This window comes from Pseudophryne corroboree, unplaced genomic scaffold (genome assembly GCF_028390025.1).
Source record: "Pseudophryne corroboree isolate aPseCor3 unplaced genomic scaffold, aPseCor3.hap2 scaffold_478, whole genome shotgun sequence".
Classification (NCBI taxonomy): Eukaryota; Metazoa; Chordata; class Amphibia; order Anura; family Myobatrachidae; genus Pseudophryne; species Pseudophryne corroboree.
Genome location: NW_026970090.1, coordinates 217,457 through 239,785, shown reverse-complemented (window position 1 = coordinate 239,785; position 22,329 = coordinate 217,457). Strand labels below are relative to the sequence as shown.

At 40.1% G+C, this 22,329-nt stretch overlaps 3 non-coding genes across 3 annotated transcripts; all 3 read left to right on the top strand.

Annotated features, from left to right (window-relative positions):
• Window positions 1-2,915: 2,915 nt before the first annotated feature.
• TRNAS-ACU (transfer RNA serine (anticodon ACU)) lies at window positions 2,916-2,989 on the top strand. The gene has a single exon. It is a non-coding gene; the product is annotated as a tRNA-Ser (tRNA).
• Window positions 2,990-16,431: 13,442 nt separating this feature from the next.
• Window positions 16,432-16,505, top strand: TRNAS-ACU (transfer RNA serine (anticodon ACU)). Its single transcript has one exon. It is a non-coding gene; the product is annotated as a tRNA-Ser (tRNA).
• Window positions 16,506-18,772: 2,267 nt separating this feature from the next.
• On the top strand, window positions 18,773-18,846 carry TRNAN-AUU (transfer RNA asparagine (anticodon AUU)). The gene has a single exon. It is a non-coding gene; the product is annotated as a tRNA-Asn (tRNA).
• The last annotated feature ends 3,483 nt before the right edge of the window (window positions 18,847-22,329 follow it).

Genomic DNA, 22,329 nt, shown 5'->3' with positions numbered 1-22,329 from the left:
AAGAAAATCTTTATTTAAGGGTGAAGATGTTTCTCACAAAATCGTTGCCCAAATGCATCATTGAAATTCAAGCTGGAAAGATGATTTTAATATATCACTTGTACATTTTGTATTGCTCTTCTGGTGACAATGTAGTTTGTTTTTGTCAATTACCCTTTTAATAATAGGGTAAAGAAAATTAAGTGGATTTTTTAAAGAAAACTATACTGTCAATATACTATTAAAACAAATTAAAATGGTAAAAGTTATTGTACTTTAAGTAAAAATAAAAGAGCAAAAATATCAATCCCAGTTTTGATTACTTAAATTAACAAAAAAAAATGCATATAGCAAAGGATAGTTTCAATCTGCCTACCTCTGGGTTATGGGCCCAGCATGCTTCCATTGCAGTACTCTGCTGCACATGTAAGTGCAAGAGATCCTGAAGCACTCACTCATCATGGGAAAGTACCAATGTGTTTCTTCATTGGTTGATGGAAGAAACATCTTACAAAAACTCTCCAGATTATTGACTTTTTAAAGTTTTTCTAGGAAACGTTCTAGATGTATGCTTATTAGACTTTGTCAGTATATACTTTTTGCAAAGTGTCTCTGTGGCGCAATCGGTTAGTGTGTCCGGCTACTAACCAAAAGGTTGGTGGTTCAATCTCAACCAGGAACGTAATTGACCTTGTTATCAGATTTTGGTGATCTTTAAGTAGACAAGTCAAAATTTCAAACCCCCTGTTATGGTGTAGGGTACCTGGCCTTCTCTGATGTAGTAAGATTTGATTCAGTGATTTTATAAAAACAGCTAGGAAGCACAATTTAGCAGTGGGTTGCAGAGAAAAAGAAATATGCTGGCAAAAAAAATCCAATTGAGTGATTAAACAGCTCTTCATTTTCTGGCTTTATTTTTATGCTAACAAATTTGTTCTTTGAAAAGTGTCCACAAAGCCAAGTCTCTGATTAACACCTTTGTAGGGATGGTTTTTCACCTATTACTAAATTAAACTTGCTTCATTGGAAAGGCAGCAAGATGCATCCTCAATTCAATGTCTACTGAAATAATACAGGTTGACACCAGGAAACATTAACGCCACTGTATCCTTGCTGCTTCTCATGTGGAAGTCTGTTTAATGTGAAAACAAGGTGATATCTAATTAGCACACAGGTAAGGAATTAAGAAAATCTTTATTTAAGGGTGAAGATGTTTCTCACAAAATCGTTGCCCCAATGCATCATTGAAATTCAAGCTGGAAAGATGATTTTAATATATCACTTGTACATTTTGTATTGCTCTTCTGGTGACAATGTAGTTTGTTTTTGTCAATTACCATTTTAATAATAGGGTAAAGAAAATTAAGTGGATTTTTGAAAGAAAACAATACTGTCAATATACTATTAAAACAAATTAAAATGGTAAAAGTTATTGTACTTTAAGTAAAAATAAAAGAGCCAAAATATCAATCCCAGTTTTGGATTACTTTAATTAACAAAAAAAAATGCATATAGCAAAGGATAGTTTCAATCTGCCTACCGCTGGGTTATGGGCCCAGCATGCTTCCATTGCTGTACTCTGCTGCACATGTAAGTGTAAGAGATCCTGAAGCACTCACTCATCATGGGAAAGTACCAATGTGTTTCTTCGTTGGTTGATGGAAGAAACATTTTACAAAAACTCTCCAGATTATTGACTTTTTAAAGTTTTTCTAGGAAACGTTTTAGATGAATGCTTATTAGCCTTTGTCAGTATGTACTTTTGCAAAGTGTCTCTGTGGCGCAATCAGTTAGTGTGTACGGCTATAAACCAAAAGATTGGTGGTTCAATCCCACCCAGGGACGTAATTGACCTTGTTATCAGATTTTGGTGATCTTTAAGTAGACAAGTCAAAATTTCAAATCCCCTCTTATGGTGTAGGGTACCTGGCCTTCTCTGATGTAATCAGAGTTAGATTTGATTCAGTGATTTTATAAAAACAGCTAGGAAGCACAATTTAGCAGTGGGTTGCAGAGAAAAAGAAATATGCTGGCAAAAAAATCCAATTGAGTGATTAAACAGCTCTTCATTTTCTGGCTTTATTTTTATGCTAACAAATATGTTCTCTGAAAAGTGTCCACAAAGCCAAGTCTCTGATGAACACCTTTGTAAGGATGGTTTTTCACCTATTACTAAATTAAACTTGCTTCATTGGAAAGGCAGCAAGATGCATCCTCATTTCAATGTCTACTGAAATAATACAGGTTGACACCAGGAAACATTAACGCCAATGCATCCTTGCTGCTTTCTCATGTGGAAGACTGTTTAATGTGAAAACAAGGTGATATCTAATTAGCACACAGGTAAGGAATTAAGAAAATCTTTACTTAAGGGTGAAGATGTTTCTCACAAAATCGTTGCCCCAATGTATCATTGAAATTCAAGCTGGAAAGATGATTTTAATATATCACTTGTACATTTTGTATTGCTCTTCTGGTGACAATGTAGTTTGTTTTTGTCAATTACCATTTTAATAATAGGGTAAAGAAAATTAAGTGGATTTTTGAAAGAAAACAATACTGTCAATATACTATTAAAACAAATTAAAATGGTAAAAGTTATTGTACTTTAATTAAATAAAAAATAGCTAACATATCAATCCCAGTTTTGGATTACTTTAACAAAAAAAATGCATATAGCAGAGGATAGTTTCAATCTGCCTACCTCTGGGTAATGGGCCCAGCATGCTTCCATTGCAGTACTCTGCTGCACATGTAAGTGCAAGAGATCCTGAAGCACTCACTCATCATGGGAAAGTACCAATGTGTTTCTTCGTTGGTTGATTTAAGAAAATTCTTACAAAAACTCTCCAGATTATTGACTTTTTAAAGTTTTTCTAGGAAACGTTCTAGATTAATGCTTATTAGCCTTTGTCAGTATGTACTTTTTGCAAAGTGTCTCTGTGGCGCAATCGGTTAGTGTGTCTGGCTACTAACCAAAAGGTTGGTGGTTCAATCCCACCCAGGGACATGATTGACATTGTGATCAGGTTTTGGTGATATTTAAGTAGACAAGTCAAAATTTCAAACCCCCTCTTTTGGTGTAGGGTACCTGGCCTTCTCTGATGTAATCGGAGTTAGATTTGATTCAGTGATTTTATAAAAAACAGCTAGGAAGCACAATTTAGCAATGGGTTGCAGAGAAAAAAATATGCTGGTAGAAAAATCCAATTGAGTGATTAAACAGCTCTTCATTTTCTGCCTTTATTTTTATGCTAACAAATTTGTTCTCTGAAAAGTGTCCACAAAGCCAAGTCTCTGATTAACACCTTTGTAAGGATGGTTTTTCACCTATTACTAAATTAAACTTGCTTCATTGGAAAGGCAGCAAGATGCATCCTCATTTCAATGTCTACTGAAATAATACAGGTTGACACCAGGAAACATTAACACCACTGCATCCTTGCTGCTTTCTCATGTAGAAGTCTGTTTTATGTGAAAACAAGGTGACATGTAATTAGCACACAGGTAAGGAATTAAGAAAATCTTTATTTAAGGGTGAAGATGTTTCTCACAAAATCGTTGCCCCAATGCATCATTGAAATTCAAGCTGGAAAGATGATTTTAATATATCACTTGTACATTTTGTATTGCTCTTCTGGTGACAATGTAGTTTGTTTTTGTCAATTACCCTTTTAATAATAGGGTAAAGAAAATTAAGTGGATTTTTTAAAGAAAACTATACTGTCAATATACTATTAAAACAAATTAAAATGGTAAAAGTTATTGTACTTTAAGTAAAAATAAAAGAGCAAAAATATCAATCCCAGTTTTGATTACTTAAATTAACAAAAAAAAATGCATATAGCAAAGGATAGTTTCAATTAGAGATGAGCGCCTGAAATTTTTCAGGTTTTGTGTTTTGGTTTTGGGTTCGGTTCCGCGGCCGTGTTTTGGGTTCGACCGCGTTTTGGCAAAACCTCACCGAATTTTTTTTGTCGGATTCGGGTGTGTTTTGGATTCGGGTGTTTTTTTCAAAAAACCCTAAAAAACAGCTTAAATCATAGAATTTGGGGGTCATTTTGATCCCATATTATTATTAACCTCAAAAACCATAATTTCCACTCATTTTCAGTCTATTCTGAATACCTCACACCTCACAATATTATTTTTAGTCCTAAAATTTGCACCAAGGTCGCTGGATGACTAAGCTAAGCGACACTAGTGGCCGACACAAACACCTGGCCCATCTAGGAGTGGCACTGCAGTGTCACGCAGGATGTCCCTTCCAAAAAACCCTCCCCAATCAGCACATGATGCAAAGAAAAAAAGAGGCGCAATGAGGTAGCTGACTGTGTGAGTAAGATAAGCGACCCTAGTGGCCGACACAAACACCGGGCCCATTTAGGAGTGGCACTGCAGTGTCACGCAGGATGTCCCTTCCAAAAAACCCTCCCCAATCAGCACATGACGCAAAGAAAAAAAGAGGCGCAATGAGGTAGCTGACTGTGTGAGTAAGATTAGCGACCCTAGTGGCCGACACAAACACCGGGCCCATTTAGGAGTGGCACTGCAGTGTCACGCAGGATGTCCCTTCCAAAAAACCCTCCCCAATCAGCACATGACGCAAAGAAAAAAAGAGGCGCAATGAGGTAGCTGACTGTGTGAGTAAGATTAGCGACCCTAGTGGCCGACACAAACACCGGGCCCATTTAGGAGTGGCACTGCAGTGTCACGCAGGATGTCCCTTCCAAAAAACCCTCCCCAATCAGCACATGACGCAAAGAAAAAAAGAGGCGCAATGAGGTAGCTGACTGTGTGAGTAAGATTAGCGACCCTAGTGGCCGACACAAACACCGGGCCCATTTAGGAGTGGCACTGCAGTGTCACGCAGGATGTCCCTTCCAAAAAACCCTCCCCAATCAGCACATGACGCAAAGAAAAAAAGAGGCGCAATGAGGTAGCTGACTGTGTGAGTAAGATTAGCGACCCTAGTGGCCGACACAAACACCGGGCCCATTTAGGAGTGGCACTGCAGTGTCACGCAGGATGTCCCTTCCAAAAAACCCTCCCCAATCAGCACATGACGCAAAGAAAAAAAGAGGCGCAATGAGGTAGCTTACTGTGTGAGTAAGATTAGCGACCCTAGTGGCCGACACAAACACCGGGCCCATTTAGGAGTGGCACTGCAGTGTCACGCAGGATGTCCCTTCCAAAAAACCCTCCCCAATCAGCACATGACGCAAAGAAAAAAAGAGGCGCAATGAGGTAGCTGACTGTGTGAGTAAGATTAGCGACCCTAGTGGCCGACACAAACACCGGGCCCATTTAGGAGTGGCACTGCAGTGTCACGCAGGATGTCCCTTCCAAAAAACCCTCCCCAATCAGCACATGACGCAAAGAAAAAAAGAGGCGCAATGAGGTAGCTGACTGTGTGAGTAAGATTAGCGACCCTAGTGGCCGACACAAACACCGGGCCCATTTAGGAGTGGCACTGCAGTGTCACGCAGGATGTCCCTTCCAAAAAACCCTCCCCAAACAGCACATGACGCAAAGAAAAATAAAAGAAAAAAGAGGTGCAAGATGGAATTGTCCTTGGGCCCTCCCACCCACCCTTATGTTGTATAAACAAAACAGGACATGCACACTTTAACCAACCCATCATTTCAGTGACAGGGTCTGCCACACGACTGTGACTGATATGACGGGTTGGTTTGGACCCCCCCCAAAAAAGAAGCAATTAATCTCTCCTTGCACAAACTGGCTCTACAGAGGCAAGATGTCCACCTCATCATCACCCTCCGATATATCACCGTGTACATCCCCCTCCTCACAGATTATCAATTCGTCCCCACTGGAATCCACCATCTCAGCTCCCTGTGTACTTTGTGGAGGCAATTGCTGCTGGTCAATGTCTCCGCGGAGGAATTGATTATAATTCATTTTAATGAACATCATCTTCTCCACATTTTCTGGATGTAACCTCGTACGCCGATTGCTGACAAGGTGAGCGGCGGCACTAAACACTCTTTCGGAGTACACACTTGTGGGAGGGCAACTTAGGTAGAATAAAGCCAGTTTGTGCAATGGCCTCCAAATTGCCTCTTTTTCCTGCCAGTATAAGTATGGACTGTGTGACGTGCCTACTTGGATGCGGTCACTCATATAATCCTCCACCATTCTTTCAATGGTGAGAGAATCATATGCAGTGACAGTAGACGACATGTCCGTAATCGTTGTCAGGTCCTTCAGTCCGGACCAGATGTCAGCATCAGCAGTCGCTCCAGACTGCCCTGCATCACCGCCAGCGGGTGGGCTCGGAATTCTGAGCCTTTTCCTCGCACCCCCAGTTGCGGGAGAATGTGAAGGAGGAGATGTTGACAGGTCGCGTTCCGCTTGACTTGACAATTTTCTCACCAGCAGGTCTTTCAACCCCAGTAGACTTGTGTCTGCCGGAAAGAGAGATCCAAGGTAGGCTTTAAATCTAGGATCGAGCACGGTGGCCAAAATGTAGTGCTCTGATTTCAACAGATTGACCACCCGTGAATCCTTGTTAAGCGAATTAAGGGCTCCATCCACAAGTCCCACATGCCTAGCGGAATCGCTCCGTGTTAGCTCCTCCTTCAATGTCTCCAGCTTCTTCTGCAAAAGCCTGATGAGGGGAATGACCTGACTCAGGCTGGCAGTGTCTGAACTGACTTCACGTGTGGCAAGTTCAAAGGGCATCAGAACCTTGCACAACGTTGAAATCATTCTCCACTGCGCTTGAGACAGGTGCATTCCACCTCCTATATCGTGCTCAATTGTATAGGCTTGAATGGCCTTTTGCTGCTCCTCCAACCTCTGAAGCATATAGAGGGTTGAATTCCACCTCGTTACCACTTCTTGCTTCAGATGATGGCAGGGCAGGTTCAGTAGTTTTTGGTGGTGCTCCAGTCTTCTGTACGTGGTGCCTGTACGCCGAAAGTGTCCCGCAATTTTTCTGGCCACCGACAGCATCTCTTGCACGCCCCTGTCGTTTTTTAAATAATTCTGCACCACCAAATTCAAGGTATGTGCAAAACATGGGACGTGCTGGAATTTGCCCATATTTAATGCACACACAATATTGCTGGCGTTGTCCGATGCCACAAATCCACAGGAGAGTCCAATTGGGGTAAGCCATTCCGCGATGATCTTTCTCAGTTGCCGTAAGAGGTTTTCAGCTGTGTGCGTATTCTGGAAACCGGTGATACAAAGCGTAGCCTGCCTAGGAAAGAGTTGGCGTTTGCGAGATGCTGCTACTGGTGCCGCCGCTGCTGTTCTTGCGGCGGGAGTCCATACATCTACCCAGTGGGCTGTCACAGTCATATAGTCCTGACCCTGCCCTGCTCCACTTGTCCACATGTCCGTGGTTAAGTGGACATTGGGTACAACTGCATTTTTTAGGACACTGGTGAGTCTTTTTCTGAGGTCTGTGTAAATTTTCGGTATCGCCTGCCTAGAGAAGTGGAACCTAGATGGTATTTGGTAACGGGGGCACACTGCCTCAATAAATTGTCTAGTTCCCTGTGAACTAACGGCGGATACCGGACGCACGTCTAACACCAACATAGTTGTCAAGGCCTCAGTTATCCGCTTTGCAGCAGGATGACTGCTGTGATATTTCATCTTCCTCGCAAAGGACTGTTGAACAGTCAATTGCTTACTGGAAGTAGTACAAGTGGGCTTACGACTTCCCCTCTGGGATGACCATCGACTCCCAGCAGCAACAACAGCAGCGCCAGCAGCAGTAGGCATTACACGCAAGGATGCATCGGAGGAATCCCAGGCAGGAGAGGACTCGTCAGAATTGCCAGTGACATGGCCTGCAGGACTATTGGCATTCCTGGGGAAGGAGGAAATTGACACTGAGGGAGTTGGTGGGGTGGTTTGCGTGAGCTTGGTTACAAGAGGAAGGGATTTACTGGTCAGTGGACTGCTTCCGCTGTCACCCAAAGTTTTTGAACTTGTCACTGACTTATTATGAATGCGCTGCAGGTGACGTATAAGGGAGGATGTTCCGAGGTGGTTAACGTCCTTACCCCTACTTATTACAGCTTGACAAAGGGAACACACGGCTTGACACCTGTTGTCCGCATTTCTGTTAAAATAGTTCCACACCGAAGAGCTGATTTTTTTGGTATTTTCACCAGGCATGTCAACGGCCATATTCCTCCCACGGACAACAGGTGTCTCCCCGGGTGCCTGACTTAAACAAAACACCTCACCATCAGAATCCTCCTGGTCAATTTCCTCCCCAGCGCCAGCAACACCCATATCCTCCTCATCCTAGTGTACTTCAACACTGACATCTTCAATCTGACTATCAGGAACTGGACTGCGGGTGCTCCTTCCAGCACTTGCAGGGGGCGTGCAAATGGTGGAAGGCGCATGCTCTTCACGTCCAGTGTTGGGAAGGTCAGGCATCGCAACCGACACAATTGGACTCTCCTTGTGGATTTGGGATTTCGAAGAACGCACAGTTCTTTGCGGTGCTACTGCTTTTGCCAGCTTGAGTCTTTTCATTTTTCTAGCGAGAGGCTGAGTGCCTCCATCCTCATGTGAAGCTGAACCACTAGCCATGAACATAGGCCAGGGCCTCAGCCGTTCCTTGCCACTCCGTGTGGTAAATGGCATATTGGCAAGTTTACGCTTCTCCTCCGACAATTTTATTTTAGGTTTTGGAGTCCTTTTTTTACTGATATTTGGTGTTTTGGATTTGACATGCTCTGTACTATGACATTGGGCATCGGCCTTGGCAGACGACGTTGCTGGCATTTCATCGTCTCGGCCATGACTAGTGGCAGCAGCTTCAGCACGAGGTGGAAGTGGATCTTGATCTTTCCCTAATTTTGGAACCTCAACATTTTTGTTCTCCATATTTTAATAGGCACAACTAAAAGGCACCTCAGGTAAACAATGGAGATGGATGGATACTAGTATACAATTATGGACGGACTGCCGAGTGCCGACACAGAGGTAGCTACAGCCGTGAACTACCGTACTGTGTCTGCTGCTAATATAGACTGGTTGATAAAGAGATGTCGTAGTATGTATGTATGAAGAAGAAAGAAAAAAAACCCACGGTTAGGTGGTATACAATTATGGACGGACTGCCGAGTGCCGACACAGAGGTAGCCACAGCCGTGAACTACCGTACTGTACTGTGTCTGCTGCTAATATAGACTGGTTGATAAAGAGATGTCGTAGTATGTATGTATAAAGAAGAAAGAAAAAAAAACCACGGTTAGGTGGTATACAATTATGGACGGACTGCCGAGTGCCGACACAGAGGTAGCCACAGCCGTGATCTACCGTACTGTACTGTGTCTGCTGCTAATATAGACTGGTTGATAAAGAGATGTCGTAGTATGTATGTATGAAGAAGAAAGAAAAAAAAAACACGGTTAGGTGGTATACAATTATGGACGGACTGCCGAGTGCCGACACAGAGGTAGCCACAGCCGTGAACTACCGTACTGTACTGTGTCTGCTGCTAATATAGACTGGTTGATAAAGAGATGTCGTAGTATGTATGTATGAAGAAGAAAGAAAAAAAAACCACGGTTAGGTGGTATACAATTATGGACGGACTGCCGAGTGCCGACACAGAGGTAGCCACAGCCGTGAACTACCGTACTGTACTGTGTCTGCTGCTAATATAGACTGGTTGATAAAGAGATGTCGTAGTATGTATGTATAAAGAAGAAAGAAAAAAAAACCACGGTTAGGTGGTATACAATTATGGACGGACTGCCGAGTGCCGACACAGAGGTAGCCACAGCCGTGAACTACCGTACTGTACTGTGTCTGCTGCTAATATAGACTGGTTGATATAGAGATGTCGTAGTATGTATGTATGAAGAAGAAAGAAAAAAAAACCACGGTTAGGTGGTATACAATTATGGACGGACTGCCGAGTGCCGACACAGAGGTAGCCACAGCCGTGAACTACCGTACTGTACTGTGTCTGCTGCTAATATAGACTGGTTGATAAAGAGATGTCGTAGTATGTATGTATGAAGAAGAAAGAAAAAAAAACCACGGTTAGGTGGTATACAATTATGGACGGACTGCCGAGTGCCGACACAGAGGTAGCCACAGCCGTGAACTACCGTACTGTACTGTGTCTGCTGCTAATATAGACTGGTTGATAAAGAGATGTAGTAGTATGTATGTATAAAGAAGAAAGAAAAAAAAACCACGGGTAGGTGGTATACAATTATGGATGGACTGCCGAGTGCCGACACAGAGGTAGCTACAGCCGTGAACTACCGTACTGTGTCTGCTGCGACTGGATGATAAATAATGATATAAAAAATATATATATATCACTACTGCAGCCGGACAGGTATATATATTATATAATGACGGACCTGCTGGACACTGTCTGTCAGCAGAATGAGTTTTTTATAGAATAAAAAAAAAACACCACACAAGTGAAGTCACACGACGAGTGTTTAACTTTTTCAGGCAATCACAATATAGTATACTACTAACTATACTGGTGGTCAGTGTGGTCAGGTCACTGGTCAGTCACACTGGCAGTGGCACTCCTGCAGCAAAAGTGTGCACTGTTTAATTTTAATATAATATGTACTCCTGGCTCCTGCTATAACCTATAACTGGCACTGCAGTGCTCCCCAGTCTCCCCCACAATTATAAGCTGTGTGAGCTGAGCACAGTCAGATATATAATATATATATACATAGATGATGCAGCACACTGGGCTGAGCAGTGCACACAGATATGGTATGTGACTGTCTTGTACTCCTGGCTCCTGCTATAACCTATAACTGGCACTGCAGTGCTCCCCAGTCTCCCCCACAATTATAAGCTGTGTGAGCTGAGCACAGTCAGATATATATACATAGATGATGCAGGCATGCAGCACACTGGGCTGAGCAGTGCACACAGATATGGTATGTGACTGAGTCACTGTGTGTACCGTTTTTTTCAGGCAGAGAACGGATATATTAAATAAAACAACTGCACTGCTGGTGGTCACTGTGGTCAGTCACTAAACTCTGCACTCTCTTCTACAGTATCAGCCTCAGGTCAATCTCTCTCTCTCTCTCCTAATCTAAATGGAGAGGACGCCAGCCACGTCCTCTCCCTATCAATCTCAATGCACGTGTGAAAATGGCGGCGACGCGCGGCTCCTTATATAGAATCCGAGTCTCGCGAGAATCCGACAGCGTCATGAGGGTGAAAATGTTTCTCACAAAATCGTTGCCCCAATGCATCATTGAAATTCAAGCTGGAAAGATGATTTTAATATATCACTTGTACATTTTGTATTGCTCTTCTGGTGACAATGTAGTTTGTTTTTGTCAATTACCATTTTAATAATAGGGTAAAGAAAATTAAGTGGATTTTTAAAAGAAAACAATACTTTCAATATACTATTAAAACAAATTAAAATGGTAAAAGTTATTGTACTTTAATGAAAAATAAAAGAGCAAAAATATCAATCCCAGTTTTGGATTACTTTAATTAACAAAAAAAATGCATATAGCAGAGGATAGTTTTAATCTGCCTACCTCTGGGTTATGGGCCCAGCATGCTTCCATTGCAATACTCTGCTGCACATGTAAGTGCAAGAGATCCTGAAGCACTCACTCATCATGGGAAAGTACCAATGTGTTTCTTCGTTGGTGGATGGAAGAAACATCTTACAAAAACTCTCCAGATTATTGACTTTTTAAAGTTTTTCTAGTAAACGTTTTAGATGAATGCTTATTAGCCTTTGTCAGTATGTACTTTTGCAAAGTGTCTCTGTGGCGCAATCAGTTAGTGTGTACGGCTATAAACCAAAAGGTTGGTGGTTCAATCCCACCCAGGGACGTAATTGACCTTGTTATCAGATTTTGGTGATCTTTAAGTAGACAAGTCAAAATTTCAAATCCCCTCTTATGGTGTAGGGTACCTGGCCTTCTCTGATGTAATCAGAGTTAGATTTGATTCAGTGATTTTATAAAAACAGCTAGGAAGCACAATTTAGCAATGGGTTGCAGAGAAAAAAAATATGCTGGCAGAAAAATCCAATTGAGTGATTAAACAGCTCTTCATTTTCAGCCTTTATTTTTATGCTAACAAATTTGTTCTCTAAAAAGTGTCCACAAAGCCAAGTCTCTGATTAACACCTTTGTAGGGATGGTTTTTCACCTATAACTAAATTAAACTTGCTTCATTGGAAAGGCAGCAAGATGCATCCTCATTTCAATGTCTACAGAAATAATACAGGTTGACACCAGGAAACATTAACGCCACTGCATCCTTGCTGCTTTCTCATGAAGAAGTCTGTTTAATGTGAAAACAAGGTGATATCTAATTAGCACACAGGTAAGGAATTAAGAAAATCTTTATTTAAGGGTGAAGATGTTTCTCACAAAATCGTTGCCCCAATGCATCATTGAAATTCAAGCAGGAAAGATGATTTTAATATATCACTTGTACATTTTGTATTGCTCTTCTGGTGACAATGTAGTTTGTTTTTGTCAATTACCCTTTTAATAATAGGGTAAAGAAAATTAAGTGGATTTTTTAAAGAAAACTATACTGTCAATATACTATTAAAACAAATTAAAATGGTAAAAGTTATTGTACTTTAAGTAAAAATAAAAGAGCAAAAATATCAATCCCAGTTTTGATTACTTAAATTAACAAAAAAAAATGCATATAGCAAAGGATAGTTTCAATCTGCCTACCTCTGGGTTATGGGCCCAGCATGCTTCCATTGCAGTACTCTGCTGCACATGTAAGTGCAAGAGATCCTGAAGCACTCAGTCATCATGGGAAAGTACCAATGTGTTTCTTCGTTGGTTGATGGAAGAAACATCTTACAAAAACTCTCCAGATTTTTGACTTTTTAAAGTTTTTCTAGGAAACGTTCTAGATGTATGCTTATTAGACTTTGTCAGTATGGACTTTTTGCAAAGTGTCTCTGTAGCGCAATCGGTTAGTGTGTCCGGCTACTAACCAAAAGGTTGGTGGTTCAATTCCAACCAGGGACGTAATTGACCTTGTTATCAGATTTTGGTGATCTTTAAGTAGACAAGTCAAAATTTCAAACCCCCTGTTATGGTGTAGGGTACCTGGCCTTCTCTGATGTAATCAGAGTTAGATTTGATTCAGTGATTTTATAAAAACAGCTAGGAAGCACACTTTAGCAGTGGGTTGCAGAGAAAAAGAAATATGCTGGCAAAAAAAATCCAATTGAGTGATTAAACAGCTCTTCATTTTCTGGCTTTATTTTTATGCTAACAAATTTGTTCTTTGAAAAGTGTCCACAAAGCCAAGTCTCTGATTAACACCTTTGTAGGGATGGTTTTTCACTTATTACTAAATTAAACTTGCTTCATTGGAAAGGCAGCAAGATACATCCTCATTTCAATGTGTACTGAAATAATACAGAATGACACCAGGAAACATTAACGCCACTGTGTCCTTGCTGCTTTCTCATGTGGAAGTCTGTTTAATGTGAAAACTAGGTGATATCTAATTAGCACACAGGTAAGGAATTAAGAAAATCTTTATTTAAGGGTGAAGATGTTTCTCACAAAATCGTTGCCCCAATGCATCATTGAAATTCAAGCTGGAAAGATGATTTTAATATATCACTTGTACATTTTGTATTGCTCTTCTGGTGACAATGTAGTTTGTTTTTGTCAATTACCATTTTAATAATAGGGTAAAGAAAATTAAGTGGATTTTTGAAAGAAAACAATACTGTCAATATACTATTAAAACAAATTAAAATGGTAAAAGTTATTGTACTTTAAGTAAAAATAAAAGAGCCAAAATATCAATCCCAGTTTTGGATTACTTTAATTAACAAAAAAAAATGCATATAGCAGAGGATAGTTTCAATCTGCCTACCGCTGGGTTATGGGCCCAGCATGCTTCCATTGCTGTACTCTGCTGCACATGTAAGTGCAAGAGATCATGAAGCACTCACTCATCATGGGAAAGTACCAATGTGTTTCTTCGTTGGTTGATGGAAGAAACATCTTACAAAAACTCTCCAGATTATTGACTTTTTAAAGTTTTTCTAGGAAACGTTTTAGATGAATGCTTATTAGCCTTTGTCAGTTTGGACTTTTGCAAAGTGTCACTGTGGCGCAATCAGTTAGTGTGCACGGCTATTAACCAAAAGGTTGGTGGTTCAATCCCACCCAGGGACGTAATTGACCTTGTTATCAGATTTTGGTGATCTTTAAGTAGACAAGTCAAAATTTCAAACCCCCTCTTATGGTGTAGGGTACCTGGCCTTCTCTGATGTAATCAGAGTTAGATTTGATTCAGTGATTTTCTAAAAACAGCTAGGAAGCACAATTTAGCAGTGGGTTGCAGAGAAAAAGAAATATGCTGGCAAAAAAATCCAATTGAGTGATTAAACAGCTCTTCATTTTTTGGCTTTATTTTTATGCTAACAAATTTGTTCTCTGAAAAGTGTCCACAAAGCCAAGTCTCTGATTAACACCTTTGTAAGGATGGTTTTTCACCTATTACTAAATTAAACTTGCTTCATTGGAAAGGCAGCAAGATGCATCCTCATTTCAATGTCTACTGAAATAATACAGGTTGACACCAGGAAACATTAACGCCACTGCATCCTTGCTGCTTTCTCATGTGGAAGTCTGTTTAATGTGAAAACAAGGTGATATCTAATTAGCACACAGGTAAGGAATTAAGAAAATCTTTATTTAAGGGTGAAAATGTTTCTCACAAAATCGTTGCCCCAATGCATCATTGAAATTCAAGCTGGAAAGATGATTTTAATATATCACTTGTACATTTTGTATTGCTCTTCTGGTGACAATGTAGTTTGTTTTTGTCAATTACCATTTTAATAATAGGGTAAAGAAAATTAAGTGGATTTTTAAAAGAAAACAATACTTTCAATATACTATTAAAACAAATTAAAATGGTAAAAGTTATTGTACTTTAAGTAAAAATAAAAGAGCAAAAATATCAATCCCAGTTTTGATTACTTAAATCAACAACAAAAAATGCATATAGCAAAGGATAGTTTCAATCTGCCTACCTCTGGGTTATGGGCCCAGCATGCTTCCATTGCAGTACTCTGCTGCACATGTAAGTGCAAGAGATCCTGAAGCACTCACTCATCATGGGAAAGTACCAATGTGTTTCTTCGTTGATTGATGGAAGAAACATCTTACAAAAACTCTCCAGATTATTGACTTTTTAAAGTTTTTCTAGGAAACGTTCTAGATGTATGCTTATTAGCCTTTGTCAGTATGTACTTTTTACAAAGTGTCTCTGTGGCGCAATCGGTTAGTGTGTCTGGCTACTAACCGAAAGGTTGGTGGTTCAATCCCAACCAGGGACGTAATTGACATTGTTATCAGATTTTGGTGATCTTTAAGTAGACAAGTCAAAATTTCAAACTCCCTGTTATGGTGTAGGGTACCTGGCCTTCTCTGATGTAATCAGAGTTAGATTTGATTCAGTGATTTTATAAAAACAGATAGGAAGCACAATTTAGCAGTGGGTTGCAGAGAAAAAGAAATATGCTGGCAAAAAAAAACCAATTGAGTGATTTAAACAGCTCTTCATTTTCTGGCTTTATTTTTATGCTAACAAATTTGTTCTCTGAAAAGTGTCCACAAAGCCAAGTCTCTGATTAACACCTTTGTAGGGATGGTTTTTCACCTATTACTAAATTAAACTTGCTTCATTGGAAAGGCAGCAAGATGCATCCTCATTTCAATGTCTACTTAAATAATACGGGTTGACACCAGGAAACATTAACGCCACTGCATCCTTGCTGCTTTCTCATGTGGAAGTCTGTTTAATGTGAAAACAAGGTGATATCTAATTAGCACACAGGTAAGGAATTAAGAAAATCTTTATTTAAGGGTGAAAATGTTTCTCACAAAATCGTTGCCCCAATGCATCATTGAAATTCAAGCTGGAAAGATGATTTTAATATATCACTTGTACATTTTGTATTGCTCTTCTGGTGACAATGTAGTTTGTTTTTGTCAATTACCATTTTAATAATAGGGTAAAGAAAATTAAGTGGATTTTTAAAAGAAAACAATACTTTCAATATACTATTAAAACAAATTAAAATGGTAAAAGTTATTGTACTTTAAGTAAAAATAAAAGAGCAAAAATATCAATCCCAGTTTTGATTACTTAAATCAACAACAAAAAATGCATATAGCAAAGGATAGTTTCAATCTGCCTACCTCTGGGTTATGGGCCCAGCATGCTTCCATTGCAGTACTCTGCTGCACATGTAAGTGCAAGAGATCCTGAAGCACTCACTCATCATGGGAAAGTACCAATGTGTTTCTTCGTTGGTTGATGGAAGAAACATCTTACAAAAACTCTCCAGATTATTGACTTTTTAAAGTTTTTCTAGGAAACGTTCTAGATGTATGCTTATTAGCCTTTGTCAGTATGTACTTTTAACAAAGTGTCTCTGTGGCGCAATCGGTTAGTGTGTCTGGCTACTAACCGAAAGGTTGGTGGTTCAATCCCACCCAGGGACGTAATTGACATTGTTATCAGATTTTGGTGATCTTTAAGTAGACAAGTCAAAATTTCAAACTCCCTGTTATGGTGTAGGGTACCTGGCCTTCTCTGATGTAATCAGAGTTAGATTTGATTCAGTGATTTTATAAAAACAGATAGGAAGCACAATTTAGCAGTGGGTTGCAGAGAAAAAGAAATATGCTGGCAAAAAAAAAACCAATTGAGTGATTTAAACAGCTCTTCATTTTCTGGCTTTATTTTTATGCTAACAAATTTGTTCTCTGAAAAGTGTCCACAAAGCCAAGTCTCTGATTAACACCTTTGTAGGGATGGTTTTTCACCTATTACTAAATTAAACTTGCTTCATTGGAAAGGCAGCAAGATGCATCTTCATTTCAATGTCTACTGAAATAATACAGGTTGACACCAGGAAACATTACCGCCACTGCATCCTTGCTGCTGTCTCATGTAGAAGTCTGTTTAATGTGAAAACAAGGTGATATCTAATTAGCACACAGGTAAGGGATTAAGAAAATCTTTATTTAAGGGTGAAAATGTTTCTCACAAAATCGTTGCCCCAATGCATCATTGAAATTCAAGCTGGAAAGATGATTTTAATATATCACTTGTACATTTTGTATTGCTCTTCTGGTGACAATGTAGTTTGTTTTTGTCAATTACCATTTTATTAATAGGGTAAAGAAAATTAAGTGGATTTTTTAAAGAAAACTATACTGTCAATATACTATTAAAACAAATTTAAATGGTAAAAGTTATTGTACTTTAAGTAAAAATAAAAGAGCCAAAATATCAATCCCAGTTTTGGATTACTTTAATTAACAAAAAAAAATGCATATAGCAGAGGATAGTTTCAATCTGCCTACCGCTGGGTTATGGGCCCAGCATGCTTCCATTGCTGTACTCTGCTGCACATGTAAGTGCAAGAGATCCTGAAGCACTCACTCATCATGGGAAAGTACCAATGTGTTTCTTCGTTGGTTGATGGAAGAAACATCTTACAAAAACTCTCCAGATTATTGACTTTTTAAAGTTTTTCTAGGAAACGTTTTAGATGAATGCTTATTAGCCTTTGTCAGTATAGACTTTTGCAAAGTGTCTCTGTGGCGCAATTGGTTAGTGTGTACGGCTATAAACCAAAAGGTTGGTGGTTCAATCCCACCCAGGGATGTAATTGACCTTGTTATCAGATTTTGGTGATCTTTAAGTAGACAAGTCAAAATTTCAAACCCCCTCTTATGGTGTAGGGTACCTGGCCTTCTCTGATGTAATCAGAGTTAGATTTGATTCAGTGATTTTATAAAAACAGCTAGGAAGCACAATTTAGCAGTGGGTTGCAGAGAAAAAGAAATATGCTGGTAAAAAAATCCAATTGAGTGATTAAACAGCTCTTAATTTTCTGGCTTTATTTTTATGCTAACAAATTTGTTCTCTGAAAAGTGTCCACAAAGCCAAGTCTCTGATTAACACCTTTGTAGGGATGGTTTTTCACCTATTACTAAATTAAATTTGCTTCATTGGAAAGGCAGCAAGATGCATCCTCATTTCAATGTCTACTTAAATAATACGGGTTGACACCAGGAAACATTAACGCCACTGCATCCTTGCTGCTTTCTCATGTGGAAGTCTGTTTAATGTGAAAACAAGGTGATATCTAATTAGCACACAGGTAAGGAATTAAGAAAATCTTTATTTAAGGGTGAAGATGTTGCTAACAAAATCGTTGCCCCAATGCATCATTGAAATTCATGCTGGAAAGATGATTTTAATATATCACTTGTACATTTTGTATTGCTCTTCTGGTGACAATGTAGTTTGTTTTTGTCAATTACCATTTTAATAATAGGGTAAAGAAAATTAAGTGGATTTTTGAAAGAAAACAATACTGTCAATATACTATTAAAACAAATTAAAATGGTAAAAGTTATTGTACTTTAAGTAAAAATAAAAGAACCAAAATATCAATCCCAGTTTTGGATTACTTTAATTAACAAAAAAAATGCATATAGCAGAGGATAGTTTCAATCTGCCTACCTCTGGGTTATGGGCCCAGCATGCTTCCATTGCAGTACTCTGCTGCACATGTAAGTGCAGTAGATCATGAAGCACTCACTCATCATGGGAAAGTACCAATGTGTTTCTTCATTGGTTGATGGAAGAAACATCTTACAAAAACTCTCCAGATTATTGACTTTTTAAAGTTTTTCTAGGAAACGTTCTAGATAAATGCTTATTAGCCTTTGTCAGTATGTACTTTTTGCAAAGTGTCTCTGTGGCGCAATCGGTTAGTGTGTTTGGCTATTAACCAAAAGGTTGGTGGTTCAATCCCACCCAGGGACGTAATTGACCTTGTGATCAGATTTTGGTGATCTTTAAGTAGACAAGTCAAAATTTCAAACCCCCTGTTATGGTGTAGGGTACCTGGCCTTCTCTGATGTAATCAGAGTTAGATTTGATTCAGTGATTTTATAAAAACAGCTAGGAAGCACAATTTAGCAGTGGGTTGCAGAGAAAAAGAAATATGCTGGCAAAAAAATCCAATTGAGTGATTAAACAGCTCTTCATTTTCTGGCTTTACTTTTATGCTAACAAAGTTGTTCTCTGAAAAGTGTCCACAAAGCCAAGTCTCTGATTAACACCTTTGTAGGGATGGTTTTTCACCTATTACTAAATTAAACTTGCTTCATTGGAAAGGCAGCAAGAAACACTAGACTAATTGGAGGTGCGCCCTAAAGCAAATTACAATGTTAGGATTAGGGGGTTCGGAAAGACCTCTAGTGTATACTGTCACGATCCGGGTATCTGGACGCCATAACTTACCTTTCAGATGCCTCCTAAGGCTGGCTCAGCGCTCCAGGACCGGATCCCATCTGTTATTCTGATGTCCCCATTCCTGCCTCCTCTCCTGTCACTCTGAGACGCTGTCACAGCGGAGCCATGTTACATCTTGAATGGCATCTCCCGCAGCCTCCGCCGCCGTCCCTGAGTTTCTGCATGCAGGATGTCAGAGTGGCGCTTATGTCAGCCGCGGCCTCCGCTGTTGCCCGCGTGGTTCAAATGTGCACTCATCAGTCTGGCGTCTCCTGTTTACTGTTGCCGGCGCCGCCATTGCTGTTAAAGTTCCCACATGGATTATCAAACCAATCTTCCCTCCAAGTGTCTGCATGGGCGCAGCCATGTTGGATTCTGTCACCTGTTCATTTCCACCAATCCGCTGTTTCCATTGTAATCTGCATAATTGCCTAGCCAATCCCTTCCTTGCTGCAGGTATAAGTATTCTGTGCCTGAGCAAGGAAGGCGTCAGTGATTTGGTTGTCAAACCTAGTTCCAGTTTGTCTCTCTCCCGTGGTTGTTTTCCAGGTTCCAGTTACCATCTCCAAACCTCCACTAAAGAGACCCGCTCTAGTCTACCACCTGCGGTGCAGCCTGACTCTCCAGTCCTCTGGGACTCATCTGTTTCCAGTTACAGATTTACCTGCTTCCAGCCTAGCTTCCAGCAGAGATCAGCTCTTCTTAAAGTGCCGGTATCATTTCCGCAGATTACCACTCACCACCGGCACTATTATTTCACCGCTCTCAAACTCCATATATCAATCATATTTCATCGCTCTCAAGCTTCATTTATTATTTGGCTGGTTCCATCCAGCAATCCACTCCGTGCTTACATCAGTCTGGTTTCAGCCAGTACCCACAGCAGCCATTTTATCCACAGCAGCCCAGCTTTTCCTGGAACACCAGCTAGTATGATCCTGGGCTATCTCCATTGCTACAGTCGGGCCTGGTAAGGACTTTCCAACTAGAAGATAATAAGAACTGTCTCATACTACCAGAGCCCTGTGGTCCTTGTCCTCCTGTAGTACCCAGGAACTGTATTATTTCTCTGCTGATTTTATGTTTCTCTTTTATTACTGCTGTGATGCATGGAGTTTGTCAAAATAAACATCATTGACTTTTATCCTGGTTGTCGTGGGCACGCCTTCGGGCAATTCTTCTACATTTAACTTACATGTCCAGGGGTCTGATACAACCTCCCAGGTTCCACTACACCTCAGCCCCTACAACTGAGGCTGCCTCCAGTCAGCTCAGGCCCTCAGTTGTGACATATACACTGTATATACATTTTAAGATAGGAAGGTACAAATTACATATTCACATTGCATCTATGGGCTGGATTCACATGTCCCTTTCCTCCCTCAATCGTGCCCGTCAGCAGCTATTCTATTCTATATAAGGAGCCACGAGTCGCCGCCATTTTCACTTGTGCATTGGAGATGATAGGGAGAGGACGTGCAGCGTTTTCTCAGTTTCTGTGTTCAGTGTGCTGCAAATATCTGTGCTCAGTGTGCTTGCAAATATCTGTGCTCAGTGTGCTGAAAATATCTACGTTCTCTGCCTGAAAAATGCTCCATATCTGTGCTGCATTGTATTATATAGTATGAGGACAGGGCAAAATTTTGCTGACCACCAGTATATAATATATAGCAGTATGGTACAGTAGGCCACTGCTCTACCTACCTCTGTGTCGTCAAGTATACTATCCATCCATACCTGTGGTGTATTTTAGTAGTTGTGCGCAGTATATATAGTAGGAGGACAGGGCAGAATTTTGCTGACCACCAGTATATAATATATAGCAATACGGTACAGTAGGCCACTGCTCTACCTACCTCTGTGTCGTCAAGTATACTATCCATCCATACCTGTGGTGTATTTTAGTAGTTGTGCGCACTATATATAGTAGGAGGACAGTGCAAAATTTTGCTGACCACCAGACTTCTACTTAAGTCCAATGGTGTAGGATGTGCAAAGCTGTTTGGCTGTGCATTTATTGATCTAAGCATGCATTTTTATCAAAGCGTGATAAAATTGACACATTTTGTATGTGATTTTGAAGTACTTTTTTAAAGTTTTGAATGATATAGACCCAGTTTAATTTTTGTGGAATGCCTGGTTGTAGCTTTTAAGGTAATTTATTGCCTGGCATTTGAGGGGGTGGGGTGTGGTTACAGATTTAAATTATTGGTTTCACTTGTAATAGTCTTCTACTTAAGTCCAATGGTGTAGGCTGTGCAAAGCCATTTGGCTGTGCATTTATTGATCTAAGCGTGCATTTTTATAAAAGCGTGATAAAATTGACACATAACAGCAGTGTTCAATTAGCGTTCAATCGAAGTGAAAAAGAAGGAAAACAGAAGCACACCAATCTAACAAAACAAAGAAAACTGAAGAACTAATAACAAATGTGAGTCACTTACTCCTCAGATCACTCACCTCCTGATTGTTGCATCTGATTACATAGCACAGAACTACCTTACTTGGACATTTCATAAACCATCCATTTCACCTACAAATGCCTGTATCTGTATTATTGTAATTTTGTTTTTTAAGCACAGCTGCACCAATGCAATTTTACCTGCAAACACTTAAAACATCTAACATAATTACCATTGCTTCTTAAACCTCTCACAATCCTTTCATTTCTTACACTCCAAATACATTTCTGCACCCACTTTATCTACGCTTTTGACTCATTTCATACTAAATTGAGCCTACACTGCTTTTCTCACCTGCATTTCTACAATTCTTCTGCTCGGATTCCCTTACAGTCTCCTCTCCTACTTCCACTTTCCCTCAACCTATTTACCTTCTTAACACTATGTGAATGCTTTCTTATACTCCCCACATCACTCAGTGTCTACCTAATAATGTATCTTTATCCTTCCCCCCCCCCAGTCTCCTCCACCTCCTCCTCTGTCTCCCCTCCATCCCTCTGTTTCCTTCCCCCACCTTTCCTGTTACCCCACTTTCATTCACCTCTGCCCC